Source organism: Panthera onca, chromosome B1 (genome assembly GCF_046562875.1).
Source record: "Panthera onca isolate mPanOnc1 chromosome B1, mPanOnc1 haplotype 2, whole genome shotgun sequence".
Classification (NCBI taxonomy): Eukaryota; Metazoa; Chordata; class Mammalia; order Carnivora; family Felidae; genus Panthera; species Panthera onca.
Genome location: NC_138342.1, coordinates 152793375 through 152817992, shown reverse-complemented (window position 1 = coordinate 152817992; position 24618 = coordinate 152793375). Strand labels below are relative to the sequence as shown.

The following is a 24618-nucleotide window of genomic DNA, read 5'->3' as shown; positions in this document are numbered from 1 at the left end:
AGATTCCAAAATGAAGATTAGAGCCACTCAAATAGAATTTTTTGTCAAAAACACATTTCTAATAAGATCAATTCAATGTATGCATTCTGTGTCAAAATATGAACTGAAGACAGTTTTGTCTCATCTTATAAATGGCTTAATAAGATTCAGAAACAATCATACATTCAGGAACTTGAAAGGAATAAAGAATGAATTATCCGGTCATCTCAACAATTCCCCTGAAAACGTGTTATAGATTTCAGAGTCAGAAAATAACAATCCCAGGTTCCCAGTAACTATGTTAATTTGAAGTGCACATTTTACACCATTAATGTGACATCCTATGACACGAGGAAAAAGTCACAGTTAGAAACCTTTATAATAATTTGAGGTTTTAGAAGAAATATGCTCATTTTAAAAACAGAACATCAAGATTCAACTTACTATGGAATAAACCCCCCTGTGCCAGTAGGAAGGAGATACTACCCAGGAGGCTGTGTCACACACAAATGCCTCAGGCTCTCTTTTTACCACTGTACTTGTGGGGCAGCGTTTTGTGAACGACATCTGCTCCATTACGTTACAGAGCTCTGGACATGGGGCTTCAGTTCAATGAGTAAGGCAGTAAGCGTCCTTCAAGATTTGAAGCTCCATTCGAGAACCCCTGACAGACAGTTGACAATAAAGTCAAGAGCAAGGTCAGAAGTAAAATGAAGATGATCTTGTAGATCAGGGCTTCCTGACCTGACAGCCAAGGGCGGTCCCTCTACCCTCAGAAATTGCAGTCTTGTTGGGGAAAGGATCCATAGTTACCTTCAGGTTTTCAAAAGGGGGTCGAAAAGTGCCGAAATACCAAGAACCACTGTTCTAGGCTCACATTCTGTGTGTGTCCCTACGCACTTACTGTATCCAAATTTACAAAGATCCGTTCCTCTCTGGGTAAACGACCTTAGATTTCTACATTTTCACAGTGATGTGCCAGACTATGGAGTAGAGTGACCCAAGAAGGTACACATTTTCTCACTAAAATTGTTACAGTACAACTAAGGACAACATTAGACAAATGTCAGGTTTTATTTAGAAGTTTCTAGTAATACTAGCAACCATCAAATACTGATTATAGTCATGCCATCAATTCTCTACTATGCTCTGTAGTCTACATTACTCTCTAACGTTGCAAAATACAGACAAAAGATCCAGATTTTATAATATTTTCTCTAGTATCTACAATACTTATTTTGAATTATATTCATTTTTGAGCTGCATACCCATTTATAACACACTACAATAAATGTCAAACTCTGTGTTAGGAAATCCATTAATATTTCCCCAGATCACATAACACTGTCCTTACAATACTGCAGTGTGCTAGTGTGAACTACCCTAATGAGTCTAAGAATGCCTACTATCCAAGGGATTTCATATTCTATCTCATAATCTCCAGGAAATTAATTTCCTTCCCTTATTATACCTTAGTTAGCTATGTAAGGGGTTATCCCCCACCCCCACCACCACCATTTTTTTATTCTTGGGCTCTTAAATTTTCCCCCCTCTTGGGTCTCTTTCATTTGTACTCCAAGTGTTCAGAATCTAAGAAGGTTTTTAAAATATTCATTTCAGTATAGACCAACTTTTTTCCTGTCTGTCTAATTCCTTCTGGGTATATCAAATGCCGAGGCCCAGTCAATACTGTGGCTAGAATTGGCTAAGAGGAAACACCTCTATTGATAAAAGTATCACAGAAGGAGAGTTTTTAAAAAGCCAGTTGTAATGGGAAAGCAGCAAAGAGGCAACACACATTTAAATTAAAATGTAACCTGATTTTTAAAAATCTAATGTCTTCATTGTGCCACCTATTAAATATACCTATCAGTCAAATCCTCTTAAAGCAAAGCAAAGTAAAGCAAAGGGGTGGAGGGTGTATTTTATTTAGTTCTGGAAGTCTTCTAATAGAAACGTTATGAAAACTTGGGTTATACACCAACTTCCGTATTATTGGATAATCTACCAATAATAAACCTTGTAATAGTCAAATACATTAACATTCTACTGGACTACCTCAGTCTTTTCCTATGATCCTTTTTCAGGCTGTTCTAAATACAGTCTTAAAAATCAATTTTTTCCTCAGTTTTGGTCAAAAGGGGTAGAGAGGCTGTTGTATCATTTGACCATCAAAATAACTGCCCCAGAAAATTCCTCAAATCTGTTAATCCCAGCAGGAACAGGTCAGGGAACAAGTCAACCACTGACTGTCACCCAAGGACTGTCTGACTCTCCTATCAAATAACAAGTTCTCCAGCCATTCCTATGGTTAAGCATAAGCATACCCTAGCTCACATTCTGGGCCTATGTGAAAGTGAGCCCACAGTTTTAAAACAGTATGTTCAGGTACACAGAATGGAGCTAACTTTTGAATTTTTAAGGGGAAATATTCTTTCTTGGAGATTAAAATTTGTTTTTCCTCCTTTTCATGTACATGGTCTATCTCTTGGCCATTTTACTTTCCCCCTAACCCATTCGCCCAACAAAAGGGAGAGAGGGAAGAGGTAAAACTGAACAGTTCTTTTTCCTCCCTATTAGCACTTCTGTTCCTAGATAATAAAATCCAAGGAGAAAATCGGCAGCGTTTTGTCACAAGTGTATTTGGATATAATCTGTATATTCGAATACAGACCGTTCTGAGGTCATTTCCAGGCTGAAATTTTATAATTACTATCTCTAGGACTGTCACTTGATCTCTTCCTGTTCAATAATTACCACTGATCTAAGTAAGCTACACTGCACAGTAGTAGAAAGGTAAAGGAGCTGAACAAACTGGCCCAAGGGGTGGGGGAATACATAAACTGCCTGGGAAAATACGGGGTCCATAAAAACCCCCAAATCTTCAAAATAGGACTATCTCCAGAGAATGACACTAATACTGATAGATGACAATTTGAGATATGCATGTCAACTTAGAAACACAAAATTATAATACCTAGTCTTTTATATACTTTTTATTAAATCTACTGATTCACCTAGTAAGCCATTATATACACAAAACAATAATTTCCAGAGTTCCTAAATATTTCCAACATATTCAACTTAGGGATCCAAGATTCTGAACATGCCATCACCAAAAAAAATTGCAAACCTAAAAAACAAAAAGGAAAAAAAATTAAACAATGTCAAAAGGAAAAAACTTTCTAAGGTCAATATTTACTTTTATAATTTTCAAAATGACATTTTAAAGTTAATGTTTCTTTCTCATCTTACAGTTATAAGCTCTTAAGTCTAACATTAAAGTTAGAAACAAGGCAGTTTACTTATTAAAAAATATTAAACTATACTCATATATATCACCTATTTAATATTTATTGGGTACAAATATCTTCACATTTACAATTTCAGTCTTTAAATTAAAGTGGCATCAGTTCTATATTTTCTGTTAATAAGCTATTATTATGGTGACAGATATCCAGATGTATAAATGAGATTACGGATTTCATTCTTATATAACACATGCCTTTAGAAACCACATTTTTAGCCAATTAATAGTGGTTAAAGTCTTTGTACTTCTATCACATTCATTTTTAGCACATGAAATAGAAATATAAAAGATGACCTTCAAAGTTCTTCTAACTTCAAACAGGGTCAACTAGATAGGCTTTATTTGAGGGGAAAAAAAAAAAAGTGTTTGGGTAAACATAAGAAACAAGAATTTCAAAAAAATAAAAACAATCTATTTGTTTCTTATTAAAGCATTAACACACAAAAGTGAACTATATGAACAATTCTGCTACTACAGGCTTAAAAACTATGTTTTTAGATTGGCCTGTTTAATTTTTCCATAGAAAAGCAAGAGGTCAGAGTTCACATTTCCAGAAGAATTAAAACAACACATAGGGAGATCTAGAAAACAAAGGAAAACTGCTTCTCTTCGGAACAAAGCTAGACTGACTGACTGAAGGCTAAACCAAGATCACAGATAGAAGATAACTACACTGTTGTGAGCCTAAGTGGTGCCTGGATTTGCATGGCATGTGATTAAGTCTGTCATCACAGAAAGCCACATATACAAATAAAAATACGTTTTAAAACTTTGAGTCACTCTCAACATCTGCGAAAATACTGTTTATAAGATATTATTTGTAATACTCTTTATAAGAAAATACTGTTTGTAGAGAAATGAGGTAATGTAGCACTAAACCAACAACCGAGACCCTAGAAGAAAACATGGAAAGAAGCATGACTTTAAAAAATATATTAATGCTGTCACAGTTCCATAGAATTTGCCCCCCCCCCCACCCCATTACCCTCTGGAAGGGGATGACAATCTCATTTTCTTGGCATGCCATCAATTAAACAAACATATAATTCAGGCTAAATATAAGTAAACTTGTGATACTATTTTTGCTATTAACACTATTACATGTAGTACAAGAAATAACAAGTAACCATTTATTCTGAAAAGATGGCTTTGCATAAAATCTGAACTTGAGCAAAGACCCTATTGGAATTCTATTCCCAGCGGGATTCAGCCTAGTAATTGCCACATCAACATTATTTTAACAGGACCTGGACCACTGGAATAAACTTAATAAATAGGAGCACTCTCTCAAAAAAGTTTTACTGTAATAAAAGCAAACAGTGCTATTCTCAACTATAAAATACATTTTGAACTAAGATACCGGTAATAATTAAAGTAGAGCTAACTGATACTACTAACATTCTTAATAGGACTTTACATCTTAAATAGAAAAACAAAAACACATACATAAGACATTAAAATTCTTTATGACAGCAAAAGAAAGTTGTGACAAGAACCCTAACTTCCTAGTCTGAAACGCCTCACAAGTCTGGAGCCCCTTCTAAGAGCAAACCCTATCATTTTTCAAAGGAAGAAAATTATTTCAATCTGCAAATTCCTAATGGCCCAGGCGTTTTCACAGAATACAGATTTTGTCACTAATTAAGTAGCTCACTAAAAAGTTCAAACAACTATACGAGGCTTACCATGTAGATTTACACAACTCTTCACCTGAGACCCAGTTTAGTTAGGGTATATTAGCATATTGTTTAATACTTTTTGTTCGTAACTTAAAGAATTTGTTTTAATCTTAAAGAGGAAGGAATTGGGATAAGAGAACAGACATGGAAAAACATGAAGGCCTCTCTTTCTCTTAGGTTTTGCCATTACCATTCTGTTTGAAGTGGTTTCAGGACGAGGCGATCGCACACCTTCTAGTCAGAAATCAGATGGCCTCAAAACAACCTCATTTCAGTCTTAGGCCTCATGTCTTTCGCTTAGAGCTAAAAATAAAAATACATGTGAATGAACAAATGAGCATGGAATGAAATCTCTAACATGACACTAAAATAGAAAATATCAGAAGCCATTTTTATCACAGAAAAATGAAAACATACACATTTCTATGCAGAGCATCACAATCCTATTTAGAAGGAAAGAGTACTCTTCTTGCCCGTCAGCTGCTGGCTCTGATAGTAACAATGACAATTTAATACCAAAGGTGGTTCCACAAAGCTACAGTAGTATTACACTCATCTCCTGAGATTCTGAAACATCCCCCCCTCCTTTTTTCACAAAGTTAACTACAACAGTACCATTAATGAATCTAATGACATTAGATAGCAACTCAGCTCTTTTTATGCAAATAAACCAAGGCGAGCAAAGAAAGCATAATGCTGAAACAGAACAATGGGCTGGCCCTAGAAATATTATTTTTCTGTATTTAGAAACTCTGAATTCCAACAGCAACAATGGTGGTACATGAAAATTAACTTGTTTCTACAATCAAAATAAGGCATTCACTCACTCCACAAATATTGAATGTTTCTAAGTGCTGGAAACCAAATGCTGAATAGGAAAGCCGGGTTCCAGACCTCAGCAAGTGGCATCCTGGCTTTCTATCTCCTAAGTTTTTGTCTCAAGTCTGGGCTCTATATTGCGAAGGAGACAGAAAATAAGGATTGCTATGTTTCCACGAAAGGGAGGAGGGCAGTATATATGACAAGAGAATGACACTACAGGGTTTAAAACAAAATCCACCGAGAAGCCTAAATCTTATGCTGTAAGTGACGTCCAGTCAGTATTTGGTCTCTGCAATGCGAAGCTTATATTTTCAAAATCCTCATTAATCCTGAAAATTAATTCTCCTTCATTTGTAGAGCATGGTAGTTTCAATCCTCAATATAAATGTCTCGTATTATTTGGTAAGGTGAAATCTGCCAAGCACCTTCAACAGTCACTTAATAGGGGAATACTTCATTCAACAGAAGCCATATTTTAAAATGCAGAAATTCTGTTGCCAAAGTTACACTTTAAGAACTGGCCTTAACTATAACATAATGAAGACAAATTGCTTATGAGATTTTTTTTACACCATGCATATACTTTGGTTAAATAGAATTAATACATCATCACTAGAGTCTGTACTAACATTACTGCTTAATGCTTTGCATTTCTCTGCTGGATCTATGTATACCAATGAAAGTCTTTAATTTTGCGGAACACGGTACATTACCAAAACACATCAAAATCAATCAATTTAAGCTCAATGTTCACCTTAAATAAAGAGTAGTAAAAAGATTTCTGAATTAGCTTAGCTTCTGCAGTTTTTCATGTGAAGTCCAAGTACATTTAGTATCTAGACAAAAGTTACAAAATTAAATGGCTTGACTCTGAAGTTTATAGGTTTCTGAACCATTCTTTAAAGTAATAACTTGCCATTTCCACGTAAATATTTAAAGAAAAGAACTGTTTTGAGTTATACCTAGGTTTTAGAATATGGTTTGCACTAAGTGAAAATGTATTTTGTTTAATCAACAAAGCTTTTGAAAGTTCATAAAATGATTCTAACCGTTTTGTATTTTGATGCACTCAAATTTTAACCAAGGAAAACTGAATGCTGGCCTTATTTGGAAGCAGTTCCTACTTCTTCCTTTCCCACATGCATCACAGATTCCCTACCCCTTTCATTTTCAGTAAATTCCAGAGAAAACATAACTAATTGATAGACACACTTCTCCTACTCTATGCCTCGAACTCTCACTTATTTGTAAGTCCCAAATTTGTCCCGCTTCCATCAAGAAAACCTATCATTTAGCTCACAGCTCCTCTCAACTCAGGTTTGCTACCATTCTTTGGCAAAAACAAAAAGCAACCAGAGGCTTCACTGGCCTCTCCAAAACTTGGATCTTTCCTTTAAGTAGCTTTCATTCCTTTTTGCATCAATCATAGTCCGTTTTGTTCTACAAGTTACAGTCCTATCATTTCCCTGAACCAATCCACCCAGCCCAGAGGATGTAACCATTATTTCTTGAATTCTACAACTTTCACTACTGCCACTTTGATCAAGGCCTTTCATGATGAAGTCATGAGATTTTATGACTCAGAAGACATGATTTACAGCTTATTGAGGCAAGTAATATTATACTCCATCTTAAGTTATACTAATCATAAAACTCCACTTGTCACATCAGGAATGTCACTCTGAGGTCTCCCATTTAATACAATCAATGGGGACACCTGGGTGGCTCAGTCGGTTAAGCATCTGACTTCGGCTCCAGTCATGATCTCACAGTTCGTAAATTCGAGCCCTGCATCAGGCTCTGTGCTGACAGCTCAGAGCCTGGAGCCTGCTTCAGATTCTGTGTCTCCCTCTCTCTCTGCTCCTCCCCTGCTCATGCTTAGTCTCTCTCAAAAATAAAAAAAATTAAAAAATTAAAAAAATAAAAACCACTAATAAGATCAACGAATTCCAGTAAGTTAGTTCCATTACACAGAGAATAGATATCTATGGGTTCAAGATGTTAACTGCTGTGAAGGAGTTAACACCCAAGGCTATGACATATGACAGAGCATCAACAGGGGGTTTAGATTGGGCTGCCACTCTGCACAACCTCAGCAGGTGCTCTTCTCTTCCTGGGCTAGGTGTTCTGGCATACAGAGCTCTGTGGTCTTAGCATACAGCAGTGCTGGTGAGGTCTCTTGTTGGAAACAGCATTTAAGCTGAGATCTAAAAGCTGAACAGGAAATGGCTAGGCAAAGAATAAGAGAGGTAGCATTCCACATAGAGGGAACTAACTATGTGAAAGTCCTTGGACAGGAAAGAATATGGTGACTTGGGAGGATCAGAAAGAAGGGCAATGAGGACCGAGCACACGGAAGAAGAACAAACAGGTATGAGCCAGACTAACCAGTCTCAAATGGCACGATGAGGATTTGGGGCTTTAATCTAAGTGCAATGGGGACTGCATTTATCACCCTTAACCATCTAGCTCTTTGCAGCATGATTACTACTCATACCTATTCTCTTAACAGCCAGCCATACACTTCTAACACACAGGGTCTTCTCAGTTCTCAGGAACTGACTACAAGCATACCCCAGAGGCACTGCAGGTTTGGTTCCAGACTAGCACAATGAAGCAAAGTCAAATGATTTTTGGTTTCTGTGCATATAAAAGTTATGTTTACGCTACACTGTAGTCTATTAAGTCTGCAATAGCATTATGTCTAAAAAGGCCATGTACATAATCATACCTTAATTTAAAAGCACATTATTGCTAAAAAAAATTCTAACCATCATTTGAGCTTTCAAAGAGTCCTAATCACTGATCACAGATCACCATAACAAATATAATAACAATGAAAAAGCTTGAAATATTGTGAGAATTACCAGAATGTAACAGGGACATGAAGTGAGCAAATGCTGCTGGAAAAATGGCACTGAAAGACTTGCTTGACGTTGGGCTGCCACAAACCTTCAATGAGTTAAAAAAAAAAAAAAATGCAGTACCTGTGAAGTACAATAAAGTAAAAGCACAATAAGACAAGGAATGCCTACGTTCAGCTTCTGAAATGGCTTCCACCCTGAGCTTGAAAACATAAGCTGTCACCGATTTTCCTGTCTTCTACGTCTCTCAGTATTTAGCTTAACATTCTATACGTACTAGGTATTCAAAGTTTGCACAGAGACAAATCAGTCTTGGAAGAAAACAGACTGATGAAAAATTAATCACGACAGTACAAAATGCAATCATATTTAATAAGATTCTCTATTAGATGTCTATTTGAAATTGCTTTAATTCAACTTATGGACTTGCCTGATTTTCTCTTGTGGGGATGAAATATTTATGAACTCCAGAAATTTCTTTAAACAAATGCCCAATTATAACTTTATTAGTCCACAAACACAATGCTGAGATGGCCCGGCTGTTCTCTGTGCTCACCACCAGGTGTAAGTATGGCAGTGGCCTTGTTCCTCCATAGTATACCTATAAAAACTAGACAACCAGCACCCAGCTAAAATGTACATTCAACTGAAAAGCAGGACTCCTCTGTTCTTCTTACAGACAATACAAGCCAACGACCTCTCACATTAAACTAGCCATCACGTTCTGCAAGTTATTGTAGGTACGCTTTACATAGGGGCAATCTATCATTTAGAAACTGTAGAATATGCTATTTCTTCCATTTTTGATAATTTTAACAAACGCTAAAAGTCAAGGGCCACCACACTTATAGATTTTAGCAGGAAATTACCATACTTCTGTTCTAAATGAAGATAAGCACCGAGTATTTTCACCTTATTCTGGTACGTAGGGCAAGATGTCAAATTTGCTGGGTTCAACATTTAACGGCTCTGCCCACATCCCACGGATCTATTGGTACAGACTTAGAAAGAAATGTAGGATTTGTTTATTTTAAATAGGAATACACTTCCTCTACCATGAGTTGCAGATATTTCAGCTCTTTCAAAGCAGATCTTTTTGTGTCTGCAGAATGATCTGAGTTGTGCCCAGAATCAGGCCATCATATAATTACACTTAATTAGATATTTTCTACACAAAACAAATAAAAATGTACTTTCATGGTTCTCATACTAAGTCCCCCATATTATGTGTCTTTATAACCAAGAGTGATTACTCTAGAAAGATTAAATGTTATTGGTTTAAAAAATTCTCATCTGCTTCACACTTGGTTTTAAATGGGTTAAAAAAGACCAGATTTTGCACATTTTGAAATTTAACATGGATATGGGTCCGAAGTCTAGTTTTCACAGCAGTAGATAGGATGTTTACAGGCCTTCGAAGCTTCAGCCACGCTAACAGACAGATAGCGCTGTCCAAAAGATATGATCAGACTAATAACTAAACATCCAACAACCGGGTGGCACAATCTGACCGGGACAGGAAAAAGAGTCCGTATTTAGTACTGGAGCAGAAAACAGTGTCAGTGCGGCAAAACAGACGCATGCCGCCCTAAAGTAGAAACATCTGTCACAAATTCAGGCTCTATGAAGTACAGCCCACGATGGTCTAAATGGGAACTTTACAGTGTGAAATGACCATGTCATTTTGTGGTAGTTCCCGACAACACAGACAACAAGTACAGCCCCGTCTTGATAGGAAAAATCTGTTGTAAGACGGCCGACAGGACTGACAGGGGCATTCCAGTCCCCGACCCAAGACTCCCCTTCCAGGTTCTTCTTCCCACCCCCCTTGGCGCTCGCACCAAATTACTATTAATGAGGAATGCGGAAGTAACACACTATAAATCGTTCCCTCTGCTTATGCTCGGGGGATCAAACCTCTGGAATGGGATCTCCTCTGAGCCTGCGGATTTGAAATAAACCCCTGCCTTCCAAGATCCCCGAGTGCCGCTTGGGTCTTCCGCCTGGGGATCCAGACCAGGTTCCGTAACAGCCTGGGCTCCTGAGAAGAAAAAGGCTGTAGGAATGAAGAACACTGAGGGACAGTAAAAACTGTTGGCACCTTCCTGGTCTCAGGCAGTAGCTGTACTAATCTAATAAAAGCAAAGCAACTGGGAAGGACTCACAGACTTTAACTGCCTACACGAAGTGCCACCCCTTCCAGCGTCCTTTCTGTTAAGAGCTAACAGCATTCTTCACAATTTGTTCCCTTCCTCACCAGCCACAGCCCCTCTACACTGGAAACGCTCCTTAGTCGTGGAGGGCCACAGCAGCCACTATGACCCCCTGGGGGAATAACTTCAGTCTCCTAAATTGAATGACAAATCATCATTTAAAAATATTTTGTATTATGGAAAATTTCAAACGTATACAAAAGTAAACAGACGAGTGCAATGAACCCTCAAGTACCCTCAACTCTGTTTCACAACTAAGCTAATCAACATCCTGCCCTTTCTGTTTCACCAGTGTCTCTGTCTACTCCTTACTCCCCAACTAATGAGGATTGTTAGTTTCCTTTTTTGGCCCTGGAGGTAAAATTTACAACTAAGTTGTTTTTTTTTTGTTTGTTTGTTTGTTTGTTTTTGTGGACAACCACCTTGACCATTTTTAAATCGTGCAGTTTGGTGGTAATAAATATATTCACCACTACCCATTGTCGCCACTACCACCACCCATTTCCAGAATTCGTTTCATCTTGCAAAACTGAAACTCTGCAGCCATTCAACAGTAACTGCCCATTGCTTCTCCCCATCTTCCCCAACAGCCACCTTCTTCTACCTTCAGTCTATGAATGAGACTACTCTAGGACCCTCCTCACACAAGAATCCTACAGTAAAGCATCCTTTTGTATCTTTTTCTTTCACTTGACATAATGTCCTCCAGTTATCTGTTTGTTTTGTTAATGCATGCTTTCTTTTTTTAAGTTTATTTATTCATTTTGAGCGGGAGAAAGTAAGCTGGCAGTGGGGGTGGGGGGTGGAGAGCAGACAGAATCCCAAGCAGGCTCCGTGATGTCAGCACAGAGCCCAATGCGGGGTTCCATCCCATGAAAGGCGAGATCATGACCTGAGCTAAAATCAAGAGTTGAACACTTAACCGACGAAGCCATCCAGGCGCCCCTGCACCTTTCCTTTTAAATTAGCTGAATAATACTCATTTGTATGTACAGACCATGTTTTATCTACTTATCAATCAATGAACGCTTGGGTTGCTGCCACCTTTTGACTATTGTGAATAACACTGCTATGAACATTGAGTGTACAAATACTCTCAAGACCCTTGCTTTCAATTCTTCTGAGTATATACTCAGAAGGAGAACTAATGGCTCATCTACTTTTCAGTTTTTGAGGGACCTCTAAACTGTTTTCCATAGCACATTCCCACTAATAGTGTACAAGGATGATAAACAATTATTTTTAAGACAACTGAAACTTGATAAAAATTTGTAGTATACAAATTTTACATATGTTACATAACTTTTTCAAACACAACTGACTGGTTGGAGTCCCAATCTGTTAGCAAGTATTTCAAGATCCCTAATAATCTATCACCATTCTTTACATATTTCTTTTTTTTTTAATTTTTTAATGTTTATTCATTTTTGAGAGATAGAAACAGAGTGTGAGTGGGGAAGGGGCAGAGAGAGAGGGAGACCCAGAATCCGAAGCAGGTTCCAGGCTTTAAACTGTCAGCACAAGCCCGACATGGGCCTTGAACCCAAGAACTGCAAGATCATGACCTAAACCGAAGTCGGACTGAGCCACCCAGGTGTCCCTCCATATTTCTGACTAAATGTTTTCTTCTAATCAGGCTGGTTTAAGCAGACTATATTACACAATATTAGATTTATAGCTCACTCAATGCTAAAAATATTAACAGTACAGGAATTAAAAGACCTAAATGAAAATACAGTGGAATGCTACTTGGGGCTCCCAAAGAAAAACTACCCTTACTGTAGCCTTGACAGATACCAGCTAGTTATTAAATAATAGATTTCTTGTTGTTCTTACCAAAGTCAGAAAAACACAAACTACTTTTAAATCACAAAAATGCCATAACAAAATATACCAGTTAAAACTCAAAGTTAAAATAACAGCTTTTGGAAAAATTTCTGGAAACATTCCATAAGGCAGCAAGCAATCTACTACAGTTCTCTCAAATAAGCAAACAGCCTCTTGGGGTAATGCCGAAAAGTTGTAGTGTTGGCAATGTTTTCCTAGGGAAAAACTAAGGAAGGAAAAATAAACACCCAATTATATTTACTGTTTAGTAACAGAATAAACAAATTCACTAACGCTCTAAAATTTAAATGACTAAAAGTACATGCCCCACATATAAATAAAAATACAATATTTTTCATGACAATTTGCTTTCAGTTGCTGAACTTATGACTGCAGAACTTATGCTCTTGTAAAGTTAAATTGGAAAAATCCTATTCAGTATATTTTACAAAAAAGATTTGTTTTCTTTTTAACGTTTTATTTAGTTTTGAGACAGACAGAGACAGAGCACCAGCAGGGGAAGGGCAGAGTGAGAGGGAGACACAGAATCCCAAGCAGGTTCAGTCTCTGAGCTGTCAACACAGAGCCCAAAGCGGGGCTCGAACTCGGGAACGGCATGATCATGACCTGAGCAGAAGTCAGACACTCATCTAACTGAACCACCCAGGCACCCCCAAATAAAGATTTATTTAATTAGGGAATTCTATTTTAAAACAAATACTCGAATCTGCTTTTCTACTTCAAATTGGACAGTCAACTAAAGTAGATAAAACTGCATGAAGATATGCCCCACCTTTAGGACCATCTGCTACATTGTAAAGCCTGAAGTTTCTTCAATGCCATCACCAACCTCAAACTGGACCTAAGAACAGAAATACTCATTGGCTGATACACACGTCGATTAAAAATTCAAGTGTGCCAGAGTTTAAGATACTTTACCATCAAAAAATATACATCCTCTGTATTTTACATTTTCAAAGGGACTGAATCTCCTGAAGAAACCTGAATTTGTGTTGCCTCTTCAGGGGCGGCTCTTCCTCGGTAATTGTTACAGTCATCCCACTTCATCTCAGTAAGGTATCTGCTCAAATGCTAACTCCTCAGGGAGGGCACCCTATCCAATCAATCTGTCTAAAATCAAACAGCCCTTCCTACTCATCCCTTCCCAGTCAACCCAGAGCCCCTTCTGTGTCCTGCCATTTTCTTCCCAGAATAATGTACTGCTAACATTATCCCATAGTTTAACTCATTTATTTTCTATCTCCCCTACCAGAATTGATTCTAGTTTCCTGGCATTTATATCTGAAACTATATTTTATGGTATAATCATTCAAGGAAGAAAAAAAGCTTTAATGCTATTCTATTATCTAGAGGGTAGATCGTATACTTTACCCACTTTACTCTATCTGCAAAATAGCAAACCAGGATACTGTTACGGCTAAGTTTCTACCCATAACCTGTGATGGACCCGAGGTCATCAATAACTCACCCATCTCTGAGACAACTCAACGTGAATGCAGTTACACCTCAATTAAACACACAACACAACCAACTAGAAACAAGCACATATTGCCTATCTTTTTTGAAGTACAGAAACCACAAGCAGAAGCTGGAGAAACAATTATTACAGGGGCTCCTCAATAGAATATTTATAAAGGTTTTTGTCAAAGTTCCAGACAGTACTGTAACTGGTTGATCAAGTAATTATAAAAGCCAAACCCTGTGAATACAAGAGTACTTGAGGGTTAGTAAAGATGAAGAGAAGTTAGGAAAGCAATCCCTATCAAAATAACACCAGCATTCATCACAGAGCTAGAACAAACAATCCTAAAATTTGTATGGAACCAGAAAAGACCCCAAATAGCCAAAGCAATCTTGAAAAAAAAAAAAAAACGAAGCTGGAGGCATCACAATCCCGGACTGCAAGCTGTATCACAAAGCTGTAATCATTAAGACAGTATGGTACTGGCACAAAAACAGACACTCAGATCAATGGAACAGAATAGAGAATCCAGAAATGGACCCACAAACGTATGGCCAGCTAATCTTTGACAAAGCAGGAAAGAATATTCAGTGGAATAAAGACAGTCTCTTCAGCAAGTGGTGCTGGGAAAACTGAGCAGCGACATGCAGAAGAATGAATCTGGACCACTTTCTTACACCATACACGAAAATAAACTCAGTGGATGAAAGACCTCAATGTAAGACAGGAAGCCATCAAAATCCTCAAGGTGAAAGCAGGCAAAAATCTCTTTGATCTTGGCCGCAGCAACTTCTTACTCAACACCTCTCTGGAGGCAAGGGAAACAAAAGCAAAAATGAACTATTGGAACCTCATCAAAATAAAAAGCTGCTGCACAGCAAAGGAAAACAATCAGCAAAACTAAAAGGCAACCGATGGAATAGAAGATATTTGCAAACGACATATCAGATAAAGGGTTAGTATCCAAAATCTATAAAGAACTTCTCAACCTCACTACCCAAAAAACAAATAATCCACTGAAGAAATGGGCAAAAGACATGAATGAACACTTTTCCAAAGATGACATCCAGATGGCTAACAGACACATGAAAAGATGCTCAACATCACTCATCATCAGGGAAATACAAATCAAAACGACAATAAGATAACACCTCACACCTGTCAAAATGGCTAACATGAACAACTCAGACGACAACAGATGTTGGCAAGGATGCAGAGAAAAAGAATCTCTTTTGCACTGCAATGGGAATGCAGTGGGAATGCAAACTGGTGCAGCCACTCTGGAAAACAGCATAGAGGTTCCTCAAAAAACTAAAAATAGAACTACCCTACCACCCAGCAATTGCACCACTAGGTATTTATCCAAGGGATACAGGTGTGCTGTTTCAAAGAGGCACAGGCACCCCCATGTTTATAGCAGCACTATCAACGATAGATAGCCAAAGTATGGAAAGAGCCTAAATGTCCATTGATGGATGAATGGATAAAAAAGAGGCGGTATATATACACACACACACACACACACACACACACACACACACACAATGGAGTATTACTCGGCAATCAAAAAGAATGAAATCTTGCCATTTGCAACTATGTGGATGGAACTGGAGGGTATTATGCTAAGCGAAATTAGAGAAAGACAAATATCATATGACTTCACTCATATGAGGGCTTTATGATACAAAACGGATGAAATAAGGGAAGGGAAGCAAAAATAATATAAAAACAGGGAGGGGGCAAAACATAAGAGACTCTTAAACATGGAGAACAAATAAAGAAGAACTGGAGGGGTTGTGGGAGGGGGGATGGGCTAAATGGGTAAGGGGCACTAAAGGAATCTACTCCTGAAATCATTGTTGCAGTATATGCTAATTTGAATGTAAATTTAAAAATAAATAAATAATAATTAAAAATAAATAAATAAAATAAAAATTAAAAAGAATACACTTTTAAAAAGAGAGAAGTTAGGAAAACAAGAGTTAAAAATATGAGGGGGATGGGGTGGGGGCAAAGTAGGGTGAGCAGAAGCTGGTGAGTTATCAGGCAGGACAGGAAGCCCACAGGGAAAACTGGAAACAAAAGGAGGAGAGAAAGCCCACAAATAATCAAAGCTTATGCAAGGCATGGGTACATAATTTCCAGGGCCTAGCTTACAAGGGAAATGCAGGCCCTTGTTTTTAAAAACAAACAAAAAAACCCCAAAAAAACAAAAAACAAAAAACACTTTCAGGGTAGCAGGAGAAAAACATTAGAGCAGTTGTGGGACCCAATGCACTCCCCGGGACCCTGGCCCTGAGTATTGAGCTGCAGACCTAACGTGAGACAACTAATTGCTCCAAGCAGCAAAAGCAGGGGAAGGCCAAAGTGAAACCCCACCTCTAAGTACAGCAGGCATTCACAGAAGCCACTGGCACTCATGGTACAATTTAAGGGGCAGAGCAAGGCCAAAATACTTCTTCAGGCATTTCCAAGTTGGTTTGTTTAACTAAGAGGGTGGGGGGAAGTGGTAACCCATTAACAGCTATTAACACAATTCCCTAGTTGAATAGAAGATTACTAAGCAGGAAACACAGTAGATACATTTTGGTGAAGAAGGATAATGAATTAGATCTGGATTCTATTACCACCCAAGAAAGATCAATATGGCTGACTGAGAGCAAGAAGACAAGAAACCCATAAATGATATCTGAAATATGTAACATAAAGAATAGGAAAGACCTAAGACTATTTCCCCTATTGACTAATACTCAGAGTTGGCCACGGTTAAAAAAAAATCCCATTAGGCAAGGAAATGGAAGAACTGGAGTTGGACAGGAAACAAGTTTTAATACCAGAATGGGTCTTCGGAGAGTTTAAAAAAAAAGTCTAAAATAAAGAGGAAAAAAAGAATCTCAAAAACTATCAGTTAAACACTGCCATTCCAGGAGACAAATTTGTTTACTTTGGAATTTATCTTCTAATTTCTGAAATGTGGTAATGTGTAAGAAAAGACTGTCATTTTTATAAACCATGTATGTTAATTTATTTTCCTGATATCCTGATAGATTAAATGAAATATGCTTTATAAGAAAAAAACTAAAAAGAAAGAAAAAAGCTTCACAATAATATGTGGACAGTCCCTCTTTTTTGCCTTTATTTCTGATATAAGACAGCTCAATTAAACACTGTGAACAATTAAACCTGATGTTTCTGATAATGTCCACCATGTATAAAGGTAGATTCATTTGTATTCCATTTTTGTTTTTTAAATTATTTTAGCTTCTCATTATCATCTTGAAATTCAAAGGGTAGAGACATCAATTTAATAAGCAAGCCACTTATTTTGACGTCAAATAATGTATTCCCAATTTACAAACTCGAAAAGCACAAAATATTTCTAATAAATGCTTACCACTATTATTACTTTCCAAAAGGATTATCATTTCAGTATGTCCCTACAACATCCTCTATTAGTAAGACTAGAAATACTTGGTTCATCTTCCAGCAGGAAAAAAACAAAACTAAAAAGATTAAGATTCTTTAAATTACTAAAGTAAAACAAAACTTCTGGCATCTACTCTAAGACACTTTCTTCTCTCCATAAATTAGTGCATCTGAACAACAAAAATGTCTTTTACACTGAAGCACAATTATGTTCTATCTCCTTCCCTCTGGAAACTATGAAATAGCAGTGATGTAGGGGAACAAAGGCAGAAAGAAATGTAGATAAAATTAAAATTTCCTTATAAACCTGCAGCCCACTGACAGATATTTGAGGCAGGCAGAGTAGGACATTCCTCCAGGAAATCCTCACTGTCTTAAGGTTAATGCTTTGTTAGAGGGGAAAACAACCTTAGCTTGACAATAGCTAGGCCTTCAGGGTGAGTTGTCTTTAACATATGAAAGTCCTTTTGGAAACTTCCCTGTGTCCTTACCTCCCCCAACTTCCAAGTATATAATCAGTCACTCCTCACAATCCTAGGGCACCTCTTTTTTCCAAGGGTCCTGTCCCTGTGCTATAAGAAAACCATGTTTTTGCACCAAAGACGTCTCAAGAATTCTTTTTTGGCCATCAGCTTCGAACCCCAGTATTTCCACATGAGCAGCAGACAACATATTCAGAGAAAGGAAAATGGGCTATGTGATAGGAGAAACAATGTTCCACATTCATCTCTCAAAGCAGTGATCCTAAGAGAGCAAAGAGGGCACAAAATGGAGAAGCTAAGTGGACCCAATTTCAACTGTGGATTGCTCCAGTATTTTGTTTTCAGAATGGTAAAGCCTGAATCTTTTAGTTAGAAAGAATCTAAAGTCATCTAGTCCAGACTTTCACCAGTGCTAGAATCCCAAGTCTATTAAGTGGTTTATTTACAGCTTTTGTTTAAACATCTCAGAGGACAAAAAGGCTGTTTCTTTGGAAATAATCTTTTCCATTTCAGAGAGGCTCTGTTGGAAATCATTTTGGTCCTATACAATTTAGGAAAAATAAAAAATGTTACATTAATTGCTTCAAGTAAAGGCCGGCTCATTTGTTTTTTTATTGTTCAATAATAGGAAGTTCCAAGGTCACGAATCTCCAGTGGTTTGTTATTCCAGTGGTTCAACAATCAAAGGCCTAGGCTCTTTTCACTCTGCCATTAGCAAGCTGGTTTAGCTCTCCTTATGGTTTCAAGATGGCTCCCATCATTCCAGGCTTCACATGCGGATATGATAATGTCCAGTATAAAAAGATTATTTCTTCCCTTCTGTAACTTTTTATCAGAGAGGAATATCTGTGTCTGAAGTTCCCCAGCACACATCTTATTGGCCAGAACTACACCTGGCCAATCACTGGCAAGGAAAATAGGTCCATTGTGATTGAGAATGATTATCATTTGCCCCACACCCCCACCCGCAGCCCCCCCTGAACTGGGGTTTGCCTCTCTTGACAAAGCTATGAAGAAAGGGTAGATTACTTAAACAAAATAAAAATTCTCTTAGGAGGAAGGGAAGAGGAAAGGGCAGAGAAAGTAAAAGTGATTCAACATTTGCTTATGGGTACATGGCCTCAAAATCTGCTCTTCGGCAATTTCTACTCTAATCTCTAGATTTTTTAAAATAATTTTTTTTAAGTTTAGTTATTCATTTTGAGAGAGAGAAAGCATGAGCAGGGGAAGTGAAGTGAGAAAAGAGAGAGAGAGAGAATCCCAAGCAAACTGCACTGCCAGTGTGGAACCTGATGTGGGGCTCAAACTCAGGAACTGTGAGACCATGACCTGAGTTTGGTCATGGAAGTTGGATGCTTAACTGAGGCTACCCAAGGTGCCCCAACCCTCTAGATCTAATTGGAGAAATCGTTATACTTGTACTTAACTACACACAAACTCTATATATGCAAAAAAAAATACTGTGTGTTCTCATCCTCAATCCTAAATTCCTATTCCTCTCGTTTTGGTGTACTGTTCTACATATATGACTTTGTATCTCTCTACATGTTTTTACCATCTTGATCACTAATGTCCCTCATAAAAATGCCCAGACCCTCTTAAAATGTTTAGTACCAGTACAATGAAACTAATGATCTCCCATGTTCTATCAGTGCCATCTAATACACTCTGTTGCTTCTCTGGTACTCCCCTCCTGACTTCCAATAAACTTGCTGGAAACAATAAGCCTCTTCGTGTTCTATATCCTACACTTTATTTGTAAAGATGATGTAGTGCAAAACTCTACAATTAATTATCCTATACTTCACCTTATTTTTGGCCTATCTTTCCAACCTAAGCAGTTGTTGGAATTTTTTTTTAATTCTAAAAACTAATGTTTGCCATTTTCCTAGTTTTCAATTATAGAAATTCAAACTTAAGGAAAACACACTCATGTTTACTTCTCAGCTTTGCAGAAGCAGGGCTATGTCACCTTGAGAAAACATCTTATTCTCACAAGAGGCCTTCTGGGATTGCATTAACTTGTTGAATTTCCAAGATCTAGAGACTAATCCTCATAAGGTGAGCAAAATAATCTGTTAGGTGCATTGAAAAGAGCCATTTCCCAGGGATGGACTGACTTTCTATGGACTAACTAAAACCAGAATGTCAACCCAAAAGTGTTAAGTGAAAATTAGAACAGCTAAGGAACTGAGAGAAATTAGAGTTCTGTGGCCAATGTATTCCCACCTGCCCACAGACAAACCATATTGGAAATCAATATATAGTCCAAAGAAACCAGATAATTGAATCATTTGAGCAAATCATTAGAACAAACTCTAATTCTTTCCATGTGAGCATATCACACAGGAAGCCAAATTATACTCAAATGTTTGTTTACTGAGCATAGAAATCAAAGCAAAACAATCAGTTTTCTAACATATATTTAACAATACCAGGGTAAATAGTCTCATGTATCATTCTCTAAACAGGGTACTGTGCCTGGTACTTGAATGAACACTGTTAAAATATGTCTTGGTTACATGAGGAAGAAACATCCTTCTTGACAGTCCTACTTCTTAATTAGCTGCAATGCAACTCCACCAAGTTCTGATCAAATGCCAATGACCTGGAGGCTAGCCTATGTTAAGGCCTGGGAGTCATTAACGTTTGAGTTCAAAGCCCACTCGTCCTTCTGGAGACCCTCAGGGAGGATCCTTTGCCTCTTCCAGCTTCTAAAGATCGCATGCATTCATGGGCTCAAGGCCCCTTGCTCCATCTTCAAAATTAACATCATCAGCAGCACAGTATCTTCAGATCACGCTCTGACTCTCCAGGCTCCCTCTTTCAGTTACAAGGCCCCCATGTGATTACATCGGGCCCACCTAGATAATCCAGGATTATCACTCCATCTCTAAATCCTTAACTTAATCACATCTGCAAAGTCTCTTTTAGAATGTGAGGTAACATATTTATAGTTTCTGGGGATTAAGATGTGACATCACTAGAAGATCATGATTCTGCCTACTACAGAGGTGCAGTACTATAGTGTCACCACTGATTTTATGTTTTGTTTTTAATGTCTATTTTAGAGACAGAGAGAGAGAGAGAGAGAGAGAGAGAGAGAATGCTAGTGGGGGAGGGACAGAGAATCCAAAGTGGGCTCTGGGCTGACAGCAGAGACCCCAATGTGGGGCTCGAACTCATGAGTCATGAGATCATGACCTGAACAGAAATTGGATGGTTAACTGGCTGAGCCACCCAGAAGCCCTACCACGGATTTTATATTAACCAGTTTAAATTTGGTGAAAAAATTCCATCTTACCTTGAAACTTCAATACTGTTAATTGGGAGGACACAGCTATTTTCATGTTCATACTAAAATTAGACTGCATTTTTTTACTTCAGTTTTCAGATACAAAATGGCAGGTGTTTGATTCATCAATGGAGAGGAAAAGAAAATATAAGCGTTAGGCAATCATTAAAACCCTCAAGGCTACATGAATTAATATGAGACAAATTAAACTAATAAGGAATATGCAAATGCCAGCTCCAACAACTCCTCAACCTTCAAATCCGGGATCCTACTACCTTTCATTCTCCCTCCCCCGTTCTCACCCTCACACTCCAACTTAGGTCTCATAGTCAGTTGTTATAATCACTCCCCTCTCTCATCTCATGGTACTTGGCTAGCAAAAACCAGCAACACTCCTCTGTACAACTTTCCGTCTACTTCATGCCAGCCCAAGGACAGTTGAACATTGGGAGGAGAAAACCTCCACCACTCATCTCAAATGGGCCCTTTACAGCTGCCCTCTAATCAAACTACGTTTCCTTAATTCAGGTGATTTTTCTCCCCGCACATAATTATTTAGCCTCCTCTCTCTGAAACCCTGTACTCCCCTCCTCCCTCCCCAGTCCTCACTCCCAGGTTCTTCCTATTTCACTCAGCAAACAGAACATCCATCAGGTCCCACCTCATCATCTACTCATCTACCCACTGACTCCAAGTGCACCCTTATACCCTCCTTTCCCTCCTGTTAGTCTGGATAATTGCCAACTGCTTCACTCTGCCTTTGATCACTTCTCATCTGTTACCAACTCAAGGCTGCAGCTCTAGCAATCCTCCCCTGTCTCCTGCTTCATCAAATTCTTCCTCTCTTGTGGATCATTTCCACAAGCATACAAACAGGTCTGTAATTTTTCCCATTACACTTAATGTCTCCAACCACCTCCCTCACACCTTTTCCTAAGCCCACAAACCAAGTGCTCACCCTCAACACACAGCAAAAACTTATCAAGGTCATCAATAATTTTTACATGGCTGAATGTAGAGGTCAATGCTTGGTCCTTATATTACTTCACCTAGACAATCAATTTCTCTTCTATGAAGCATTTTTCACATTTCACTTGCAAGACACCATACCATTCCGGGTTTCCTTCTACCAACGGCCGGGCCTTCCCACTCCCCTTTGCTGGATTCTTCTTGATTCCCTAAACTCTAAAAGTTAAAGTGCCTTAGGCCTCACCATCTACATTCACTCCCTTGAGAAGGTATTCAGTCTCAGGACTTTAATTACTATCTGTGCTGACAATTCCAAATTTTGTATTTTCGGTCTGTATCAGATCCTTGGTCTCCAGTCTTCTATATCACAACTACCTCCCCCAATAGGTTCTCTTATATATCAAACAGGTATCTCTGCATATCCTAAACCAAATTCTTGATCTTCTCTATAAACCTGCTCCTTGAAGTCTTTCTCAGCTCAGTATGTGGGAACACTATCTCATCAAAAACCTTAGTATCATCCTTGAAAACTTTCTTTCCCTCACATCCACCACACCGTCACATCAACAGACCAAATTAGCTCTCCCTTCAAAATATATCCAGAATCTGACCACTTCTTATCGTCTCCACCGTTATCATCTTGAGCCAAGCCATCATCATCTCTTACTTAGGTTACAGCAACAATCTGCTTCCACTTCTACTATTGTTCCTGTGGTTTATTTAATACTATATGCTATTTCTTCCTTTTTTTTTTTTTTTTTTTAAGTATGTCCCATGCCCACTGTAGGGCTTGAACTCATGACCCTGAGAGCAAGAATCCCATGCTCTACCAACTGAGCCAGCCAGGTGCCCCCAGGCTATTCCTGAATGCTTGTGTCCCCTCTGCCCCAGAGTTCATTACGTTGAAATCCTAACCCCCAAAGGTAACAGTATTATGTGGGGCCTTTGGAGGGTGATTAGGTCATGGGAGTGGAGCCTTCATGAATGCGATTAGTGCTCTTATAAAAGAGGGCCCCACAGAACTTCCTCACCCTTTCTGCCATGTGAGTACCTGGCAAAAAAGTGCCTGCTTTCAACCAGGAAGAGGGCCCTCACCAAAATGCAATCATGCTAGCACCTTGATCTCAGACTCCAGAACTATGAGAAATAAATTTCTTGTGTTTATAAGGTACCCAGTCTGTGGTATTTTGTTATAGCAGCCTGAATGGACAACAGCTAGAATCATTTTTTAAATTATGGTTCATGGTTTATTGTTCCTCTCTCTTTTAAAATAATGTAAAATGTACACCTAGTGAAATTAAACAGATGTCAGGTTTCAATTCAATTGCATACACCCATGTAATCAAGACCCCAATCAAGACAGAATTCTTCTAACTTTGGGCTATTATGAATAAAGCAGTTATAAAATTCTTATATAAGTCTTTTTGTGGACATATGGGTTCCTCAGGTAAGTACCTACAGCAAAGGTAGGTGTAATAAGATAGAAACATGCACATGCATGAGCGCCACTATTCGTAATCGCCAAAAGGTGGAAACAATGTTCATCAACAGATAAATAGTTAAATAAATGCGGTACATCCATACAACGGATTCTTATTCAGATACAAAAAGGAATGAAGTATTAATACATGTTACAATGTGGATGAAGCTGGAAAAAATTAAGATAAGTGAAAGAAATCTGACATTAAAGATTATACTTATATGAAACATTCAGAATAGGTAAATCCATAGAGACAGAATGCAAATTGGTGGTTGCCAGATGCTGAGGGGAAGGAGAAATAGGGAGCAATTGCTTAATGGGTAGCAGGTTTTCTTTCAGGGTGATAAAAATGTTCTGGAGCTCGACAGAGATGATAGTTGTTGCTTAATACTGTGAATGTAACAGATCCCACCAAACTGTTCACCATGAACAGTTATGTTATATACATACATATATACATGAATGTTATATGTTTCACTTCAATAAATAAATACATAAGACCCATACAGAATGTTTTATTTTTTGAAACAGAAAGCAGTCAGGCAATTCAGAATAACACAAAATCCAGTGTCAATACCACCGTATGTGTGACTTAGGTTATTTCACTAAAGTACGTAGTCTGGAGTAAGTCTTTCCAGCTTTACAGATTTTGTAGTTTTTTTCATGTGTAAAATGAAGACACTTGACTATTGTGAGGATCAACCGAGATAATGAAAATGAAACACACTGTAAAGTGTATAAAAAAGTTGACTATATTTCTATTAGTACCAGGTAGAGGATATGCTCAGA

The 24618-nt window shown here is 38.0% G+C and overlaps 1 protein-coding gene and 1 long non-coding RNA gene across 3 annotated transcripts in view; both read right to left on the bottom strand.

Moving 5' to 3' along the window:
- The window catches only part of XKR6 (XK related 6), a 320599-nt gene that overhangs the window by 226614 nt on the left and 69367 nt on the right, over positions 1 to 24618 (bottom strand). The window lies entirely within an intron of this gene.
- The window catches only part of LOC132691885 (uncharacterized), an 81234-nt gene continuing 61778 nt past the window's right edge, over positions 5163 to 24618 (bottom strand). For both annotated transcript variants that reach the window (XR_013555083.2, XR_013555082.2), the window contains one exon: positions 5163 to 5271. This is a non-coding gene — a long non-coding RNA (uncharacterized LOC132691885). The remainder of the gene's footprint in view (positions 5272 to 24618) is intronic.